This window comes from Ranitomeya variabilis, chromosome 3 (genome assembly GCF_051348905.1).
Source record: "Ranitomeya variabilis isolate aRanVar5 chromosome 3, aRanVar5.hap1, whole genome shotgun sequence".
NCBI lineage: Eukaryota > Metazoa > Chordata > Amphibia > Anura > Dendrobatidae > Ranitomeya > Ranitomeya variabilis.
Window position 1 is genome coordinate 784,967,929 of NC_135234.1, and position 19,470 is coordinate 784,987,398.

Here is a 19,470-nt window from a genome sequence, read left to right on the forward strand (position 1 = left end):
CGCTGTGTACAGGTGAGAGACGCTGTGTACAGGTGAGGTGCACCATGTATATTTGTGTACAGGTGAGGGGCACTGTGTATCGGTGTGTACAGTTGAGGGGCCCTGTGTACAGGTGAGGGGCACTGTGTATCGGTGTGTACAGGTGAGGGTCGCTGTGTACAGGTAAGGGGCACTGGGTATCGCTGTGTACAGGTGAGTGGCGCTGTGTATCGCTGTCTACAGGTGAGGGGCGCCGTGTATCGGTGTGTACAGGTCAGTAGCGCTGTGTACAGGTGAGGCTCCCTGTGTATCTGTGTGTACAGGTGAGGGGCGCTGTGTACAGGTGAGGGGCCCTGTGTACAGGTGAGGGGCCCTGTGTACAGGTGAGGGGCCCTATGTACAGGTGAGGGGCCCTGTGTACAGGTGAGGGGCGCCGTGTATCGGTGTGTACAGGTGAGTAGCGCTTTGTACAGGTGAGGGGCACTGTGTATATTTGTGTGCAGGTGAGGGGCACCGTGTATCACTGTGTACAGGTGAGTGGCGCTGTGTATCGCTGTGTACAGGTGAGGGGCGCCGTGTATCGGAGTGTACAGGTCAGTAGCGCTGTGTACAGGTGAGGGGCACTGTTCATATTTGTGTACAGGTGAGGGGCCCTGTGTATCGGTGAGGGGCGCCGTGTATCGCTGTGTACAGGTGAGGGGCGCTGTGCACAGGTGTATACAGGTGAGGGGTCATGTGTATAGGTGAGGGGCGCTGAGTATCACTGTGTACAGGTGAGGGGTCATGTGTACAGGTGAGGGGCGCCGTGTATCGGTGTGTACAGGTGAGTAGTGCTGTGTATAGGTGTGTACAAGTGAGGGGTCATGTGTATAGGTGAGGGGCGCTGTGTACAGGTGTACAGGTGAGGGGTCATGTGTACAGGTGAGGGGTCTTTTGTACAGGTGACTCAGGTGCAGTTTGTCAGTTGAATGACATATTTCGGTGTCGCCGGCAGCAGCTTTTGTTCTCAGCAGTAACCCGACCCCTTAGTTACTGGTAAATGGAAGAAAAGCTTCAGTTATCAAAGTGACACCAGGTACAACAGCGCTGACACCTGACAACTCAGTGACACTCAGCGCCACACAAGAGCACGAACACAACCAGCACCCGGACCACAGGTGAGAGATGGAAATACACTGTCCCTAGATGTATCACATAGGATGGGATTAGATACACGGCTCAGCAGTCAGTATCACACAGGATAGGATTAGATACACGGCTCAGCAGTCAGTATCACACAGGACAGGATTAGATACACGGCTCAGCAGACAGTATCACACAGGATAGGATTAGATACACGGCTCAGCAGAGTGTATCACACAGGATAGGATTCGATACACGGCTCAGCAGTCAGTATCACACAGGATAGGATTAGATACACGGCTCAGCAGACAGTATCACACAGGATAGGATTAGATACACGGCTCAGGAGTCAGTATCACACAGGACAGGATTAGATACACGGCTCAGCAGACAGTATCACACAGGATAGGATTAGATACGCGGCTCAGCAGACCGTATCACACTGGAGAGGATTAGATACACAGCTCAGCAGTCAGTATCACACAGGATAGGATTAGATACACGGCTCAGCAGTCAGTGTCACACAGGAGAGGATTAGATACGCGGCTCAGCAGACGTATCACACAGGAGAGGATTAGATACACGGCTCAGCAATCAGTATCACACAGGAGAGGATTAGATACAAGGCTCAGGAGTCAGTATCACACAGGACAGGATTAGATACACGGCTCAGCAGACTGTATCACACTGGAGAGGATTAGATACACAGCTCAGCAGTCAGTATCACACAGGAGAGGATTAGATACGTGGCTCAGTAGTCAGTATCACACAGGAGAGGATTAGATACACGGCTCAGCAGTCAGTATCACACAGGAGAGGATTAGATACACGGCTCAGCAGTCAGTATCACACAGGAGAGGATTAGATACGTGGCTCAGCCATCAGTATCACACAGGAGAGGATTAGATACGTGGCTCAGTAGTCAGTATCACACAGGAGAGGATTAGATACACGGCTCAGCAGTCAGTATCACACAGGAGAGGATTAGATACGTGGCTCAGCCATCAGTATCACACAGGAGAGGATTAGATACGTGGCTCAGCAGTCAGTATCACACAGGAGAGGATTAGATACCTGGCTCAGCAGTCAGTATCACACAGGAGAGGATTAGATACACGGCTCAGCAGTCAGTATCACACAGGAGAGGATTAGATACACGGCTCAGCAGACAGTATCACACAGGATAGGATTAGATACACGGCTCAGCAGTCTGGTTGGAGAGGATTAGATACACGGCTCAGCAGACAGTATCACACAGGAGAGGATTAGATACACGGCTCAGCAGTCAGTATCACACAGGATAGGATTAGATACACGGCTCAGCAGTCAGTATCACACAGGAGAGGATTAGATACCTGGCTCAGCAGTCAGTATCACACAGGAGAGGATTAGATACACGGCTCAGCAGTCAGTATCACACAGGAGAGGATTAGATACACGGCTCAGCAGTCAGTATCACACAGGAGAGGATTAGATACACAGCTCAGCAGTCAGTATCACACAGCAGAGGATTACATACACAGCTCAGCAGTCAGTATCACACAGGAGAGGATTAGATACGTGGCTCAGCCGTCAGTATCACACAGATCTGCTCCCATCGGCGTCTCCAGCACTCTATTAGGACAATCCCTTCTCGGTGTGAATGTTCGGCGCTGGTTATATGCAAACTCCTGTACTCACCTCCCGAGCCGCCGTCGTTCCAGCCTTGTCGGCACTCGCGGTCCCGGGACTCCCCTCTGGTTGTTGTGTAAGCAGGTTGCGTGATGTAGTGACAGACAGGAGGCAGAGCAAGGGTTAACAAACAACAAGTTACTTAAACAGGGAATTAACTCCTGGCAGGGAGATAAATGGTTAAAGAATAGGTAGAAGAAACAAAAAGTAGGAAATATTAGCCGTCCAGTTATTAAATTCATCGCGTCCTTAATGCTCCTCCACTGCAGATGATCCCGCAGGGGTTGTAGCACCGGCAACGGCCGGGAAGAGGTCCACAGAGGGGGTCCTTTGCCTTCTGGCGGCAGCGGTCAGTCTCCGGTACTTTCCCTGAGCTCCTAGTCCATCGACTTGTGCAGCCAGAGCAAACCAGGCCGCAGCACTCTCGGGGTGTAACGTGGGTTGTCGTCCAGCAAATGTCAGGATAGGCCGCAAACGAATGTCCGATCCTCGGCCGCCTCTCCTCTCTCCTTCTCGGCCCTGCTGTTCGCAACGGGAGCCGACGCCTATCGCAGCACACTGCTCTCCCTGCTGCACGCTGTGTCTTCACACCAAAATGGCTGCCGCTGCGTGCGCTTGTTCTTTTATAGCGCCCCTCCTACCCGGGTCATGAGGTTAGTCCAGTCACTCATTCCTTCCCCCAGGCAACATGGGAGGCAGCCTCAACAGTTCCGGACCGGCTCGGTGCAGGTACCCGCAGCCCGGTCTTCCTCCTTACAGTTGACACGTGAGCCCTGCGCCCAATCAGCACTGGCGTCATTGGCCTTTACACAAATCGACCATCGGGAGGAGGTGAGCGGCAGCCACAGCCCAGGCCTCCTCTTCATGTTCCATGTGAATGACTATCAGTGGTGATCCTCCATCACGTGGCTGCATGGTCCTAGGTCATGGCCACAAGCATCCAATCCACGGCACTTGCATCCTCCACATGTTTCCCCTCTTCATTTTTGAGGTTCCCCACTAATAGAACAGTTAAACGCTTTTATAGACCCACATGTACTAAATCCAGCCTGTGAAGAGACCACCCAACAGGTGGCATTGTCCTCTAACAGCTTCTGCCACGGGGTCACTCGCCCTCTGAGCATCTTTTTCAGCTCCCGCAGGAACTGGGTTCTTCTGCAGATTGGGCCCAAACGTCCAGTAGTGTCTTCCTGTGGAAGCCACTCAGCCACCCACCTGAGGAAGCCACTCAGCCACCCACCTGAGGAAGATACTATGCCACCTATGACGGATCGCACAGGGGAAGGGGTGTGTCGACTTCACTCACCTCTGAGGAGGGGAGAGAAGGACCCAGCAGGGATTGGCTCTCTGGCACCACCACTTGCCCCAGGTCACTGAGGGAACTGCAAATAGGGCAAATAGTCGCCGGAAAGGCTTTCCTTATATTGAATAGCTCCCAGTGAGGGGGGATATATATCACCTGGCTGGGGATATATCAGGCTGGGGATATATATGTATACTAGCTGAAGAGCCCGGCATTGCCTGGGCATAGTAAATATCTGTGGTTAGTTATAGCACCTCACTTCTCTTATTTTCCCATCACGCCTCTCATTTTCCCCCTCACATCTCTCATTTTCTCCCTTACACCTCTCATTTTCCCCCTCACTCCTCTTATTTTCCCGCTCACTCCTCTCATTCCCCCCTAACACTTGTCATTTCGACCTCGCATCTGTCATTTTCCGATCGCTCCACTATTTTCCCTCACTCCTCTCATTTTGCACTCACACCTTTTCATTTTCACCTCACACCTCTCCTTTTCCCCTCAGTATATCCATGTTTGTCATCTCCCTTATATATAGTATACACCTGTATGTCATCTCCTGTATATAATATATACCTGTATGTCATCTCCCCTGTAAATAGTATACACCTGCTGTATGTCATCTCCTCCTGTATATAGTATATACCTATGTGTCATCTCCTTCTGTATATACTATATACCTGTATGTCATCTCCTGTATATAGTATATACCTGTATGTAATCTCCCTTGTATATAGTATGTACCTGCTGTATGTCATCTCCTCCTCTATATACCTATGTGCCATCTCCTCTTTTATATAGTGTATACCTGTATGTCATCTCCCCTGTATATAGTATATACCTGTGTGTCATCTCCCCTGTATATAGTATATACCTGTATGTCATCTCCTCCTGTATATAGTATATATGTGTGTCATCTCCTCCTGTATATAGTATAAACCTGTAAGTCATCTCCTCCTGTATATAGTATATACCTGTGTGTCATCTCCCCTGTATATAGTATATAGCTGTGTGTCATCTCCCCTGTATATAGTATGTACCTGTATGTCATCTCCCCTGTATATAGTATATACCTGTGTGTCATCTCCCCTGTATATAGTATATACCTGTATGTCATCTCCTCCTGTATATAGTATATATGTGTGTCATCTCCTCCTGTATATAGTATAAACCAGTAAGTCATCTCCTCCTGTATATAGTATATACCTGTATGTCATCTCCCCTGTATATAGTATATAGCTGTGTGTCATCTCCCCTGTATATAGTATGTACCTGTATGTCATCTCCCCTGTATATAGTATATACCTGTGTGTCATCTCCCTTGTATATAGTATATATGTGTGTGTCATCTCCTCTTGTATATAGCATATACCTGTGTGTCATCTCCCCTGTATATAGTATATAGCTGTGTGTCATCTCCCCTGTATATAGTATATACCTGTGTGTCATCTCCCCTGTATATAGTATATATGTGCGTGTCATCTCCTCCTGTATATAGTATATACCTGTGTGTCATCTCCTGTTTATAGTATATACCTGTGTGTCATCTCCCCTGTATATAGTATATATGTGTGTGTGTCATCTCCTCCTGTATATAGTATATACCTGTATGTCATCTCCTCCTGTATATAGTATATACCTGTGTGTCATCTCCCCTGTATATAGTATATATGTGTGTGTCATCTCTTCCTGTATATAGTATATACCTGTGTGTCATCTCCCCCTGTTTATAGTATATACCTGTGTGTCATCTCCCCTGTATATAGTATATATGTGTGTGTCATCTCCTCCTGTATATAGTATATACCTGTATGTCATCTTCTCCTGTATATAGTATATACCTGTGTGTCATGTCCCCTGTATATAGCATATATGTGTGTGTCATCTCCCCTGTATATAGTATATACCTGTGTGTCATCTCCTCCTGTATATATTATATACCTGTGTGTCATCTCCTCCTGTATATAGTATATACCTGTGTGTCATCTGCTCCTGTATATAGTATACTAGACTGTGGCCCGATTCTAACGCATCGGGTATTCTAGAATATGCATGTCCCCGTAGTATATGGACAATGATGATTCCAGAATTCGCGACAGACTGTGCCCGTCGCTGATTGGTCGAGGCAACCTTTATGACATCATCGTCGCCATGGCAACCATTATGACATCTACGTCGATACTGTGCCCGTTGCTGATTGGTCGAGGCCTGGTGGCCTCGACCAATCAGAGACGTGGGATTTCCATTATGACATCATCGTCGCCATGCTGTGCCCGTCTCTGATTGGTCGAGGCCGCCAGGCCAGGATTTCAAGGACAGACAGACAGAAAGACAGACAGACAGACAGAAAGACAGACAGACAGACAGACAGACGGAAAAACCCTTAGACAATTATACATATAGATACCTGTGTTATCTCCTCCTGTATATAGTATATACCTGTGTGTCATCTCCCCTTGTAAATAGTATATACCTGTGTGTCATCTCCTCCTGTATATAGTATATATCTGTATGTCATCTCCTCCTGTATATAGTATATACCTGTGTGTCATCTCCCCTGTATATAGTATATAGCTGTGTGTCATCTCCCCTGTATATAGTATGTACCTGTATGTCATCTCCCCTGTATATAGTATATACCTGTGTGTCATCTCCCTTGTATATAGTATATATGTGTGTGTCATCTCCTCTTGTATATAGCATATAGCTGTGTGTCATCTCCCCTGTATATAGTATATAGCTGTGTGTCATCTCCCCTGTATATAGTATGTACCTGTATGTCATCTCCCCTGTATATAGTATATACCTGTGTGTCATCTCCCCTGTATATAGTATATATGTGCATGTCATCTCCTCCTGTATATAGTATATACCTGTGTGTCATCTTCTCCTGTTTATAGTATATACCTGTGTGTCATCTCCCCTGTATATAGTATATATGTGTGTGTCATCTCCTCCTGTATATAGTATATACCTGTATGTCATCTCCTCCTGTATATAGTATATACCTGTGTGTCTTCTCCCCTGTATATAGTATATATGTGTGTGTCATCTCCTCCTGTATATAGTATATACCTGTGTGTCATCTCCCCCTGTTTATAGTATATACCTGTGTGTCATCTCCCCTGTATATAGTATATATGTGTGTGTCATCTCCTCCTGTATATAGTATATACCTGTATGTCATCTTCTCCTGTATATAGTATATACCTGTGTGTCATGTCCCCTGTATATAGCATATATGTGTGTGTCATCTCCCCTGTATATAGTATATACCTGTGTGTCATCTCCTCCTGTATATATTATATACCTTTGTGTCATCTCCTCCTGTATATAGTATATACCTGTGTGTCATCTGCTCCTGTATATAGTATATACCTGTGTGTTATCTCCTCCTGTATATAGTATATACCTGTGGTCATCTCCCCTGTAAATAGTATATACCTGTGTGTCATCTCCTCCTGTATATAGTATATATCTTTATGTCATCTCCTGCTGTATGTAGTATATGCCTGTATGTCATCTCCTCCTCTATATAGTGTATACCTGTGTGTCATCTCCCCTGTATATAGTATATACCTGTATGTAATCTCCTCCTGTATATAGTATATACCTGTGTGTCATCTCCCCTGTATATAGTATATAGCTGTATATCATCTCCTCCTGTATTAGACCTCGTTCACACGTTATTTGGTCAGTATTTTTACCGCAGTATTTGTAAGCTAAATTATCATCCTGATAAATCCCCAGCCAACAGGAAGCCCCCCCCCCCTAGCAGAATATATTAGCTCACACATACACATAATAGTCAGGTCATGTGACTGACAGCTGCCGTATTTCCTGTATGGTAGTTTGTCTGCTTATTAATCAGATTTTTATTTTTGAAGGATAATACCAGACTTGTGTGTGTTTTAGGGCGAGTTTCATGTGTCAAGTTGTGTGTGTTGAGTTGCGTGTGGCGACATGCATGTAGCGACTTTTGTGAGATGAGTTTTGTGTGGCGACATGCGTGTAGCAACTTTTTGTGTCGAGTTGCATGTGACAGGTTAGTGTAGCAGGTTGTGTGCAGCAAGTTGTGTGCAGCAAGTTTTGCGCATGGGGAGTTTTATGTGTGGTGCGTTTTGAGTATGTGCAAGATTTGTGTGAGGCAACTTTTGCATGTGTTGCAACTTTTGTGCATGTGGCAATTTTTCCGCGTGTGCAAGTTTTGCGTGTGGCGAGCTTTCTATGAGGTGAGTTTTGCACGTGTGGCGAGTTTTGTGTGAGCCTAGTTTTGCGCGTGGCGAGTTTTGAGCGGCGACTTTTGTGTTTCGACTTTTATGTGGCGAGGTTGGTGTATGTGTGGTGAAATGTGCGCTGAGGGTGGTATACAGTTAGGTCCATATATATTTGGACAGAGACAACATTTTTCTTATTTTGGTTATAGACATTACCACAATGAATTTTAAACAAAACAATTCAGATGCAGTTGAAGTTCAGACTTTCAGCTTTCATTTAAGGGTATCCACATAAAAATTGGATGAAGGGTTTAGAAGTTTCAGCTTCTTAACATGTGCCACCCTGTTTTTAAAGGGACCAAAAGTAATTGGACAGATTCAATAATTTTAAATAAAATGTTTATTTTTAGTGCTTGGTTGAAAACCATTTGTTGGCAATGACTGCCTGAAGTCTTGAACTCATGGACATCACCAGACTCTGTGTTTCCTCCTTTTTGATGCTCTGCCAGGCCTTCACTGCGGTGGTTTTCAGTTGATGTTTGTTTGTGGCCTTTCTGTCTGACGTTTAGTCTATAACAAGTGAAATGCTGCTCAATTGGGTTGAGATCAGGTGACTGACTTGGCCATTCAGGAATATTCCACTTCTTTGCTTTAATAAACTCCTGGGTTTCTTTGGCTTTATGTTTTGGGTCATTGTCCATCTGTAGTATGAAACGACGACCAATCAGTTTGGCTGCATTTGGCTGGATCTGAGCACACAGTAGGTCTCTGAATACCTCAGAATTCATTCGGCTGCTTCTGTCCTGTGTCACATCATCAATAAACACTAGTGACCCAGTGCCACTGGCAGCCATGCATGCCCAAGCCATCACACTGCCTCCGCCGTGTTTTACAGATGATGTGATATGCTTTGGATCATGAGTAGTGTTGAGCGATACCGTCCGATACTTGAAAGTATCGGTATCGGAAAGTATCGGCCGATACCGGCAAAGTATCGGATCTAATCCGATACCGATACCCGATACCAATACAAGTCAATGGGACTCATGTATCGGACGGTATTCCTGATGGTTCCCAGGGTCTGAAGGAGAGGAAACTCTCCTTCAGGCCCTGGGAACCATATTAATGTGTAAAATAAAGAATTAAAATAAAAAATATTGCTATACTCACCTCTCCGACGCAGCCTGCACCTTACCGAGGGAACCGGCAGCCTTCTTTGCTTAAAATTCGCGCTTTAACTTCCTTACGCGAAGTCCCGGCTTGTGATTGGTCGCGTGCCGCCCATGTGGCCGCGACGCGACCAATCACAGCAAGCCGGGACTTCGCGTAAGGAAGTTAAAGCGCGAATTTTAAGCAAAGAACGCTGCTGGTTCCCTCGGTAAGGTGCAGGCTGCGTCGGAGAGGTGAGTATAGCAATATTTTTTATTTTAATTCTTTATTTTACACATTAATGTTGTTTCGATACCGATACCCGATACCACAAAAGTATCGGATCTCGGTATCGGAATTCCGATACAGCAAATATCGGCCGATACCCGATACTTGCGGTATCGGAATGCTCAACACTAATCATGAGCTGTACCACGCCTTCGCCATACTTTTCTCTTTCCATCATTCTGGTAGAGGTTGATCTTGGTTTCATCTGTCCAAAAAATGTTCTTCCAGAACTGTGCTGGCTTTTTTAGATGTTTTTTAGCAAATTCCAGTCTAGCCTTTTTATTCTTGATGCTTATGAGTGGCTTGCACCGTGCAGTGAACCCTCTGTACTTACTTCATACAGTCTTCTCTTTATGGTAGATTTGGATATTGATACGCCGACCTCCGGGAGAGTGTTGTTCACTTGGTTGGCTGTTGTGAAGAGGTTTCTCTTCACCATGGAGATTATTCTGCCATCATCCACCACTGTTGTCTTCCGTGGGCGCCCAGGTCTTTTTGCATTGATGAGTTCACCAGTGCTTGACTTTTGGATATGGGATGGACCCCACTCCTTCTTAAAACCACCATAACTACTGTAAACCTAGGTACTAAAATAAATACACAAAACACATTATTTTGGTTGTCAAAATGGCCACAGCTTTTATTCAAATCACAGGATTAAATAATCACAGTAGGAGTCAGGTGGAGTGCTAGTACATTGGGATTCACAAGTACTGCGATATCCCCATCTGTCTGACATACAGCACCAGGACAGACAGCCATAAAGGGGCGGCACGCACTGGCTTGCCATTCAAGCAGAGCCAGTAAACTTTCAGGGCACCAATGACCCTATTATCCTCACTCCTGTGCTTAACCACTGTGCCCGCCCCTGATTGATGTTACCATTACAACGTCCTTGAGGCTGGCCACCAAAGCCGAGCCTGCTCACCACCATGAGGTTTTACATCCTCTATTAGTTAAAATGAGTCCACCTTAACTTGTCTGCAACTTCCACCTGACTCCTAAACCACAAAGCCGTGACGGGTTAAATATTCCAAGTCTCATTTGACACCTTTTTTTTTTTTTTTTTTTTTTTTTTAATAAATAATTAAATCATTTTTGTAAACTTAAAAACTAGAAGTCCCTGCAAAAGCATTAATGGGACTAAACTTGGCAAACCCCCGACTCACAAAGAGTCATCCTACAGCGCTCAGGAGAGGAAAAACCCCCTGTGGAGGAAACCTCCAGGGAACCATGGCTGAAGGATTGCCCTTCCCTTGGGCTTAGAAGGTTACCACAAATAATAACTCTTTATAGCCAATATACAATTGAACATGGTACAAGATATACAATGACAAATTCAAAAATACAATAAAACATTTATCATTATACAAGCAATAATTAAAAAGTTTAAGGACAAAGATTATAAACAGGGCGGGAGGGCGGGTAATGTTTCCTCCTGTCCATCCTGTGAGAGAGAGAGGGAGAGCCAGAGTTGCCTCCCCTATATAAGCCCCACCCTCCTCACAGTAATACACCAGGCACAAACATCTAAACTTCCTCTTAAAGCAACAACACTCTTGTTTAAAATCTACACCGCAATACAAACAAAAGCTGCAGGAGTTCTCGGTCCACCCCTCCCCAAGTCATGTCCACCTCCATCTAGTCTCCGGTGGTTTCTTTCTTTCTTTCTCAGGATGTACCAAACTGTATATTTTGCCACTCCTAATATTGTAGCAATTTCTCGGATGGGTTTTTTCTGTTTTCGCAGCTTAACCCCTTCGTGACATGCGCCGTACTAGTACGGCGCTGCCGGCACTGCATTAGTGCCAGCCGCAGTACTAGTACGGCGCATCGATCACCGCGGTCTCGCGCTGAGCGCCGCGGTGATCGGGTGCGGGTGTCAGCTGTATATGACAGCTGACACCCCGCAGCAATGCCCACGATCGGCGCTGTCGCCGATCGCGGGCATTTAACCCCTCTGATGCCGCTGTCAATAGTGACAGCGGCATAGAGGGGGATCGCGCAGGGACGGGGGCTCCCTGCGCTCTCCCACCGGAGCAGCGCGATGAGATCGCGCTGCTCCGGTGACCTGGAAGGAGTCCCCGGATCCAAGATGGCCGCGGGACTCCTTCCGGGTCATAAGATGACCCTGCTTGCCGGCGTCTGCTGAGAATCCTCATAGCAGGCGCCGGCAAGCCTGTGGAGCGTCCCTGTCACATCGGTGATCAGACCGAGTGCTATGCACACGGTCTGATCACCGATCTGTGATGTCCCCTCCTGGGACAAAGTAAAAAAGTAAAAAAAAAATTTTTCCAAATGTGTAAAAAAAAAAAAAAAAAAAATTCCTAAATAAAGAAAAAAAAAATAAATATATTCCCATAAATACATTTCTTTATCTAAATAAAAAAAACACCACACAATAAAAGTACACATATTTAGTATCGCCGCGTCCGTAACAACCCCACCTATAAAACTATATCACTAGTTAACCCCTTCAGTGAACACCGTAAAAAAAAAAAAAAAAAAACGAGGCAAAAAACAACGCTTTATTCTCATACCGCCAAACAAAAAGTGGAATAACACGCGATCAAAAAGACGGATATAAATAACCATGGTACCGCTGAAAACGTCATCTTGTCCCGCAAAAAAAAAACCGCCATACAGCATCATCAGCAGAAAAATAAAAAAGTTATAGCTCTCAGAATAAAGCGATGCAAAAACAATTATTTTTTATATAAAATAGTTTTTATTGTGTAAAAGCGCCAAAACATAAAAAAATTATATAAATGAGTTATCGCTGTAATCGTACTGACCCGAAGAATAAAACTGCTTTATCCTTTTTACCAAACGCGGAACGGTATAAACGCACCCCCTAAAAGAATTTCAGGAATTGCTGGTTTTTGTTCATTCCGCCTCCCAAAAATCGGAATAAAAAGCGATCAAAAAATGTCATGTACCCGAAAATGGTACCAGCAAAAACGTCAACTCGTCCCGCAAAAAACAAGATCTCACATGACTCTGTGGACCAAAATATGGAAAAATTATAGCTCTCAAAATGTGGTGATGCAAAAACTATTGTTTGCAATAAAAAGCGTCTTTTAGTGTGTGACGGCTGCCAACCATAAAAATCCGCCCAAAAAACGCTATATAAGTAAATCAAATCCCCCTTCATCACCCCCTTAGTTAGGAAAAATAATAAAATTTTAAAAAATATATTTATTTCCATTTTCCCGTTAGGCTACTTTCACACTAGCGTCGGTACGGGGCCGTCGCGCTGCGTCGGCCCGACATACCGACGCATACTGTGCAAGCGCCGCACAACGGGGGCAGCGGATGCTGTTTTTCCACGCATCCGCTGCCCCATTGTGAGGTGCGGGGAGGTGGGGGCGGAGTTCCAGCCGCGCATGCGCGGTCGGAAATGGTGGACCGTCGGCACAAAAAAAGTTACATGTAACGTTTGTTGCTGCCGGCTGTCCGCCACAACACGACGCAACCGTCGCACGACGCTTGCGACGTGTGTCAATACGTCGATAATGTTAGTCTATGGGGAAAAAACGCATCCTGCAGATGACTTTGCAGGATGCGTTTTTTCGCCAAAACGACGCATTGCGACGTATGCAAAAAAACGCTAGTGTGAAAGTAGCGCTAGGGTTAGGACTAGGGTTAGGGTTGGGGTTAGGGTGTCAGTTAGAATTGGGGAGTTTTCACTGTTTAGGCACATCAGGGGCTCTCCAAACGCGACATGGCGTCCGATCTCAACGCGTTTGTTTGCGTTAAAAACGCATGCGTTTTTATAGAAAAAAAACAGAACACACTGAAAAGTCACCCACCACCATCAAGGTGATAAAGGGATCCAAACCCTAACCCTAACCCTACCCCTAAACTCATCCCTAACCGTTTAATGAACATTTTCTGACAGTCATAGTGCCACGTATTTCAGTGCCACGTATTTCAGTGCCACGTATTTCAGTGCCACGTATTTCAGTGCCACGATATTTCAGTGCCACGATATTTCAGTGCCACGATATTTCAGTGCCACGTATTTAAGTGCCACGGTATTTCAGTGAAATACGTGGCACTGAAATATCGTGGCATTTACGTGAAATACGTGGCACTTAAATACGTGGCACTTAAATACGTGGCACTTAAATACGTGGCACTTAAATACGTGGCACTTAAATACGTGGCACTTAAATACGTGGCACTTAAATATGTGGCACTTAAATATCGTGGCATGTACATGAAATACGTGGCACTTATATACGTGGCACTTATATACGTGGCACTTATATACGTGGCCACTGAAATATCGTGGCACTTATATACGTATATACGTATATAAACGTATTTCAGTGCCACGTATTTCAGTGCCACGTATTTCAGGTTAGGGGTAGGGGTAGGGTTAGGGGTAGGGTTAGGGTTTTTTGGTTTTTTCTTGTTTTCTTGTGTTTTTCTATAAAAACGCATGCGTCTAAAAAAACGCATGCGTTTTACCGCGATTACATGCGTTTTTTCACACATGCTTTTTTAAAAAAAACTCAAGTGTGAAACCAGCCTTATCCTTGGGAAAATAAAAACATGGGGGCTAAAATATAATTTTCGTGGAAAAAAATATATTTTTTATTTTCGCGGCTCTGCGTTATAAACTGTAGTGAAGCACTTGGGGGTTCAAAGTTCTCACAACACATCTAGATAAGTTCCGTGGGGGGTCTAGTTTCCAATATGGGGTCACTTGTGGGGGGTTTCTACTGTTTAGGTACATCAGGGGCTCTGCAAATGCAACATGACACCTGCAGACCAATCCATCTAAGTCTGCATTTCAAACGGCGCTCCTTCCCTTCCGAGCTCTGCCGTGCGCCCAAACAGTGGTTTATCCCCATATATGAAGTATCAGCGTACTCAGGACAAATTGGACAACAACTTTTGTTGTCCAATTTCTCCTGTTACCCTTGGGAAAATAAAAATGTGGGGGCTAAAATATAATTTTCGTGGAAAAAAAAATATTTTTTATTTTCACGGCTCTGCGTGTTAAACTGTAGTGAAACACTTGTTGGTTCAAAGTTCTCACAACACATCTAGATAAGTTCCGTGGGGGGTCTAGTTTCCAATATGGGGTCACTTGTGGGGGGTTTCTACTGTTTATGTACATCAGGGGCTCTGCAAATGCAACATGACACCTGCAGACCAATCCATCTAAGTCTGCATTTCAAACGGCGCTCCTTCCCTTCCGAGCTCTGCCGTGCGCCCAAACAGTGGTTCCCCCCAATGTATGGGGTATCAGCGTACTCAGGACAAATTGGACAATAACTTTTGTGGTCCAATTTATCCTGCTACCCTTGGGAAAATAAAAAATTTGGGGCAAAAATATCATTTTTTGTGAAAATTAATATTAATTTTTTTTTACGGCTCTACATTATAAACTTCTGTGAAGCACTTGGAGGTTCAAAGTGCTCACCACACATCTAGATTAGTTCCTTAGAGGGTCTACTTTCCAAAATGGTGTCACTTCTGGGGGTTTCCACTGTTTAGGCACGTCAGGGGCTCTCCAAACACGACATGGGTTCCGATCTCAATTCCAGCCAATTTTGCATTGAAAAGTCAAATGGCGCTCCTTCCCTTCCGAGCTCTGCCATGCGCCCAAACAGTGGTTTATCCCCATATATGAAGTATCAGCGTACTCAGGACAAATTGCACAACAACTTTTGGGGTCCAATTTATCCTGCTACCCTTGGGAAAATAAAAAATTTGGGGCAAAAATATCATTTTTTGTGAAAATTAATATTAATTTTTTTTTACGGCTCTACATTATAAACTTCTGTGAAGCACTTGGAGGTTCAAAGTGCTCACCACACATCTAGATTAGTTCCTTAGAGGGTCTACTTTCCAAAATGGTGTCACTTCTGGGGGTTTCCACTGTTTAGGCACGTGAGGGGCTCTCCAAACACGACATGGGTTCCGATCTCAATTCCAGCCAATTTTGCATTGAAAAGTCAAATGGCGCTCCTTCCCTTCCGAGCTCTGCCATGCGCCCAAACAGTGGTTTATCCCCATATATGAAGTATCAGCGTACTCAGGACAAATTGCACAACAACTTTTGGGGTCCAATTTATCCTGCTACCCTTGGGAAAATAAAAAATTTGGGGCAAAAAGATCATTTTTTGTGAAAATTAATATTAATTTTTTTTACGGCTCCACATTATAAACTTCTGTGAAGCACTTGGAGGTTCAAAGTGCTCACCACACATCTAGATTAGTTCCTTAGAGGGTCTACTTTCCAAAATGGTGTCACTTGTGGGGGTTTCCACTGTTTAGGCACGTCAGGGGCTCTCCAAACACGACATGGGTTCCGATCTCAATTCCAGCCAATTTTGCATTGAAAAGTCAAATGGCGCTCCTTCCCTTCCGAGCTCTGCCATGTGCCCAATCAATGGTTTACCCCAACATGTGGGGTATCGGCGTACTCAGGACAAATTGTACAACAACTTTTTTGGTCCAATTTCTCCTGTTACCCTTGGTAAAATAAAACAAATTGGATCTGAAGTAAAAATTTTGTGAAAAAAAATTTAAATGTTCAATTTTTTTTAAACATTCCAAAAATTCCTGTGAAGCACCTGAAGGGTTAATAAACTTTTTGAATGTGGTTTAGAGTACCTTGAGGGGTGCAGTTTTTAGAATGGTGTCACTTTTGGACATTTTCTGTCATATAGACCCCTCAAAGTCACTTCAAGTGTGAGGTGGTCCGTAAAAAAAATGGTTTTGCAAATTTTGTTGCAAAAATGAGAAATCGCTGGTCAACTTTTAACCCTTATAACTCCCTAACAAAAAAAAATTATGTTTCCAAAATTGTGCTGATGTAAAGCAGACATGTGGGAAATGTTGTTTATTAACTATATTATGTGATATAACTCTCTAATTTAAGGGCATAAAAACGAAAAATTTGAAAATTGCTAAATTTTCATAATTTTCGACAAATTTCTGTTTTTTTCACAAATAAATGCAAGTCATATCGAAGAAGTTTTACCACTATCATAAAGTACAATATGTCACGAGAAAACAATCTCAGAATCACCAGGATCCGTTGAAGCGTTTCAGAGTTATGACCTCATAAAGTGACAGTGGTCAGAATTGTAAAAATTGGCCGTGTCACTTAGGTGAAAACAGGCTTTGGGGTGAAGGGGTTAAGGATGGCTTGTTTCACCTGCATGGAGAGCTCCTTTGACCGCATGTTTACTTCACAGCAAAACCTTCCAAATGCAGCACCACACCTCAAATCAACTCCAGACCTTTTATCTGCTTAGTTGAGAATGACATAATGAAGGGATTGCACACACCTGTCTAAGAAATAGCCTTGGAGTCAATTGTCCAATTACTTTTGGTCCCTTTAAAAACAGGGTGGCACATGTTAAGGAGCTGAAACTCCTAAACCCTTCATCCAATTTTAATGTGGATACCCTCAAATGAAAGCTGAAAGTCTGAACTTCAACTGCATCTGAATTGTTTTGTTTAAAATTCATTGTGGTAATGTCTATAACCAAAATAAGAAAAATGTTGTCTCTGTCCAAATATATATGGACCTAACTGTATGTGTTCAAGCACGTGGTAGTGTGTGGCGCATTTTGTGTGTGTTCATATCCCCGTGTGTGGTGATTATCCCATGTCGGGGCCCCACCTTAGCAACTGTACGGTATATACTCTTTGGCGCCATCGCTCTCACTCTTTAAGTCCCCCTTGTTCACATCTGGCAGCTGTCAATTTGCCTCCAACACTTTTCCTTTCACTTTTTCCCCATTATGTAGATAGGGGCAAAATTGTTTGGTGAATTGGAATGCGCAGGGTTAAAATTTTGCCTTACAACATAGCCTATGACGCTCTCGGGGTCCAGATGTGTGACTGCAAAATTTTGTGGCTGTAGCTGCGACGGTGCAGATGCCAATCCCGGACATACTACACACATACACACATACAGCTTTATATATTAGATAAACCTCCTGGCCATCACGGTCAGAGTTCCTCATTAACACCGCCTGGTATGCTGCCACCAGTTCCTCGTTCGATATAAGCCCTGTCTGACAGCAGGCTTATAGCTGGTCAGAAACCAACCCTAGGGTAGAAGATAATAATCTACTGAGCATGCGGATGTGGGGATTCGTGAATCAAGATAAAAGAGCAGCCCAAGATTAATTTTATATTTAATCGCTGAAAGTCGCACTAGAAATATACAGGTATATACAGTACAGACCAAAAGTTTGGACACACCTTCTCATTGAAAGATTTTTCTGTATTTTCATGACTATGAAAATTGTACATTCACAGTGAAGGCATCAAAACTATGAATTAACACATGTGGAATTATATACTTAACAAAAAAGTGTGAAACAACTGAAAATATGTCTTATATTCTAGGTTCTTCAGAGTAGCCACCTTTTGCTTTAATGACTGCTTTGCACACTCTTGGCATTCTCTTGATGAGCTTCAAGAGGTAGTCACCGGAAATGGTTTTCACTGCACAGGTGTGCCCTGTAAGGTTTAATAAGTGGGATTTCTTGCCTTATAAATGGGGTTGGGACCATCAGTTGTGTTGTGCAGAAGTCTGGTGGATACACAGCTGATAGTCCTACTGAATAGACTGTTAGAATTTGTATTATGGTAAGAAAAAAGCAGCTAAGTAAAGAAAAACGAGTGGCCATCATTACTTTAAGAAATGAAGGTCAGTCAGTCCGAAAAATTGGGAAAACTTTGAAAGTGTCCCCAATTGCAGTAGCAAAAACCATCAAGCGCTACAAAGAAACTGGCTCACATGAGGACCACCCCAGGAAAGAAAGACCAAGAGTCACCTCTGCTTCTGAGGATAAGTTTATCCGAGTCACCAGCCTCAGAAATTGCAGGTTAACAGCAGCTCAGATTAGATACCAGGTCAATGCCACACAGAGTTCTAGCAGCAGGCACATCTCTACAACAACTGTTAAGAGGAGACTTTCTGTAGCAGGCTGTTGTGAATTTGCTTTTTGCTCCCTCTAGTGGTTACTAGTTTTTTGACTCTGGTTTTTCTGTCATTCCTTTTATCCGCACCTGGGTCGTTAGTTAGGGGTGTTGCTATATAAGCTCCCTGGACCTTCAGTTCAATGCCTGGCAACGTAGTTATCAGAGCTAGTCTGCTGTGCTCTTGTCTACTGATCCTGGTTCCAGTTATATCAGCTAAGTCTGCCTTTTGCTTTTTGCTATTTGTTTTTGGTTTTGTATTTTTGTCCAGCTTGTTCCAAATCTATATCCTGACCTTTGCTGGAAGCTCTAGGGGGCTGGTGTTCTCCCCCCGGACCGTTAGACGGTTCGGGGGTTCTTGAATTTCCAGTGTGGATTTTGATAGGGTTTTTGTTGACCATATAAGTTACCTTTCTTTATTCTGCTATCAGTAAGCGGGCCTCTCTGTGCTAAACCTGGTTCATTTCTGTGTTTGTCATTTCCTCTTACCTCACCGTCATTATTTGTGGGGGGCTTCTATCCAGCTTTGGGGTCCCCTTCTCTGGAGGCAAGAAAGGTCTTTGTTTTCCTCTACTAGGGGTAGCTAGATTCTCCGGCTGGCACGTGTCATCTAGAATCAACGTAGGAATGATCCCCGGCTACTTCTAGTGTTGGCGTTAGGAGTAGATATATGGTCAACCCAGTTACCACTGCCCTATGAGCTGGATTTTTGTATTCTGCAGACTTCCACGTTCCTCTGAGACCCTCGCCATTGGGGTCATAACAGTTTGCCAGGCCAGTATT

The 19,470-nt window shown here is 44.3% G+C and overlaps 1 protein-coding gene across 1 annotated transcript in view; it reads left to right on the top strand.

The window, feature by feature from the left end:
- The first annotated feature begins 1,089 nt into the window (after positions 1 to 1,089).
- LOC143817524 (transient receptor potential cation channel subfamily M member 2-like) overlaps positions 1,090 to 19,470 on the top strand; it is an 868,795-nt gene continuing 850,414 nt past the window's right edge. Inside the window, exon 1 of the mRNA XM_077299005.1 lies at positions 1,090 to 1,136. The gene's annotated coding sequence lies outside the window, so the exon portion shown is untranslated. The remainder of the gene's footprint in view (positions 1,137 to 19,470) is intronic.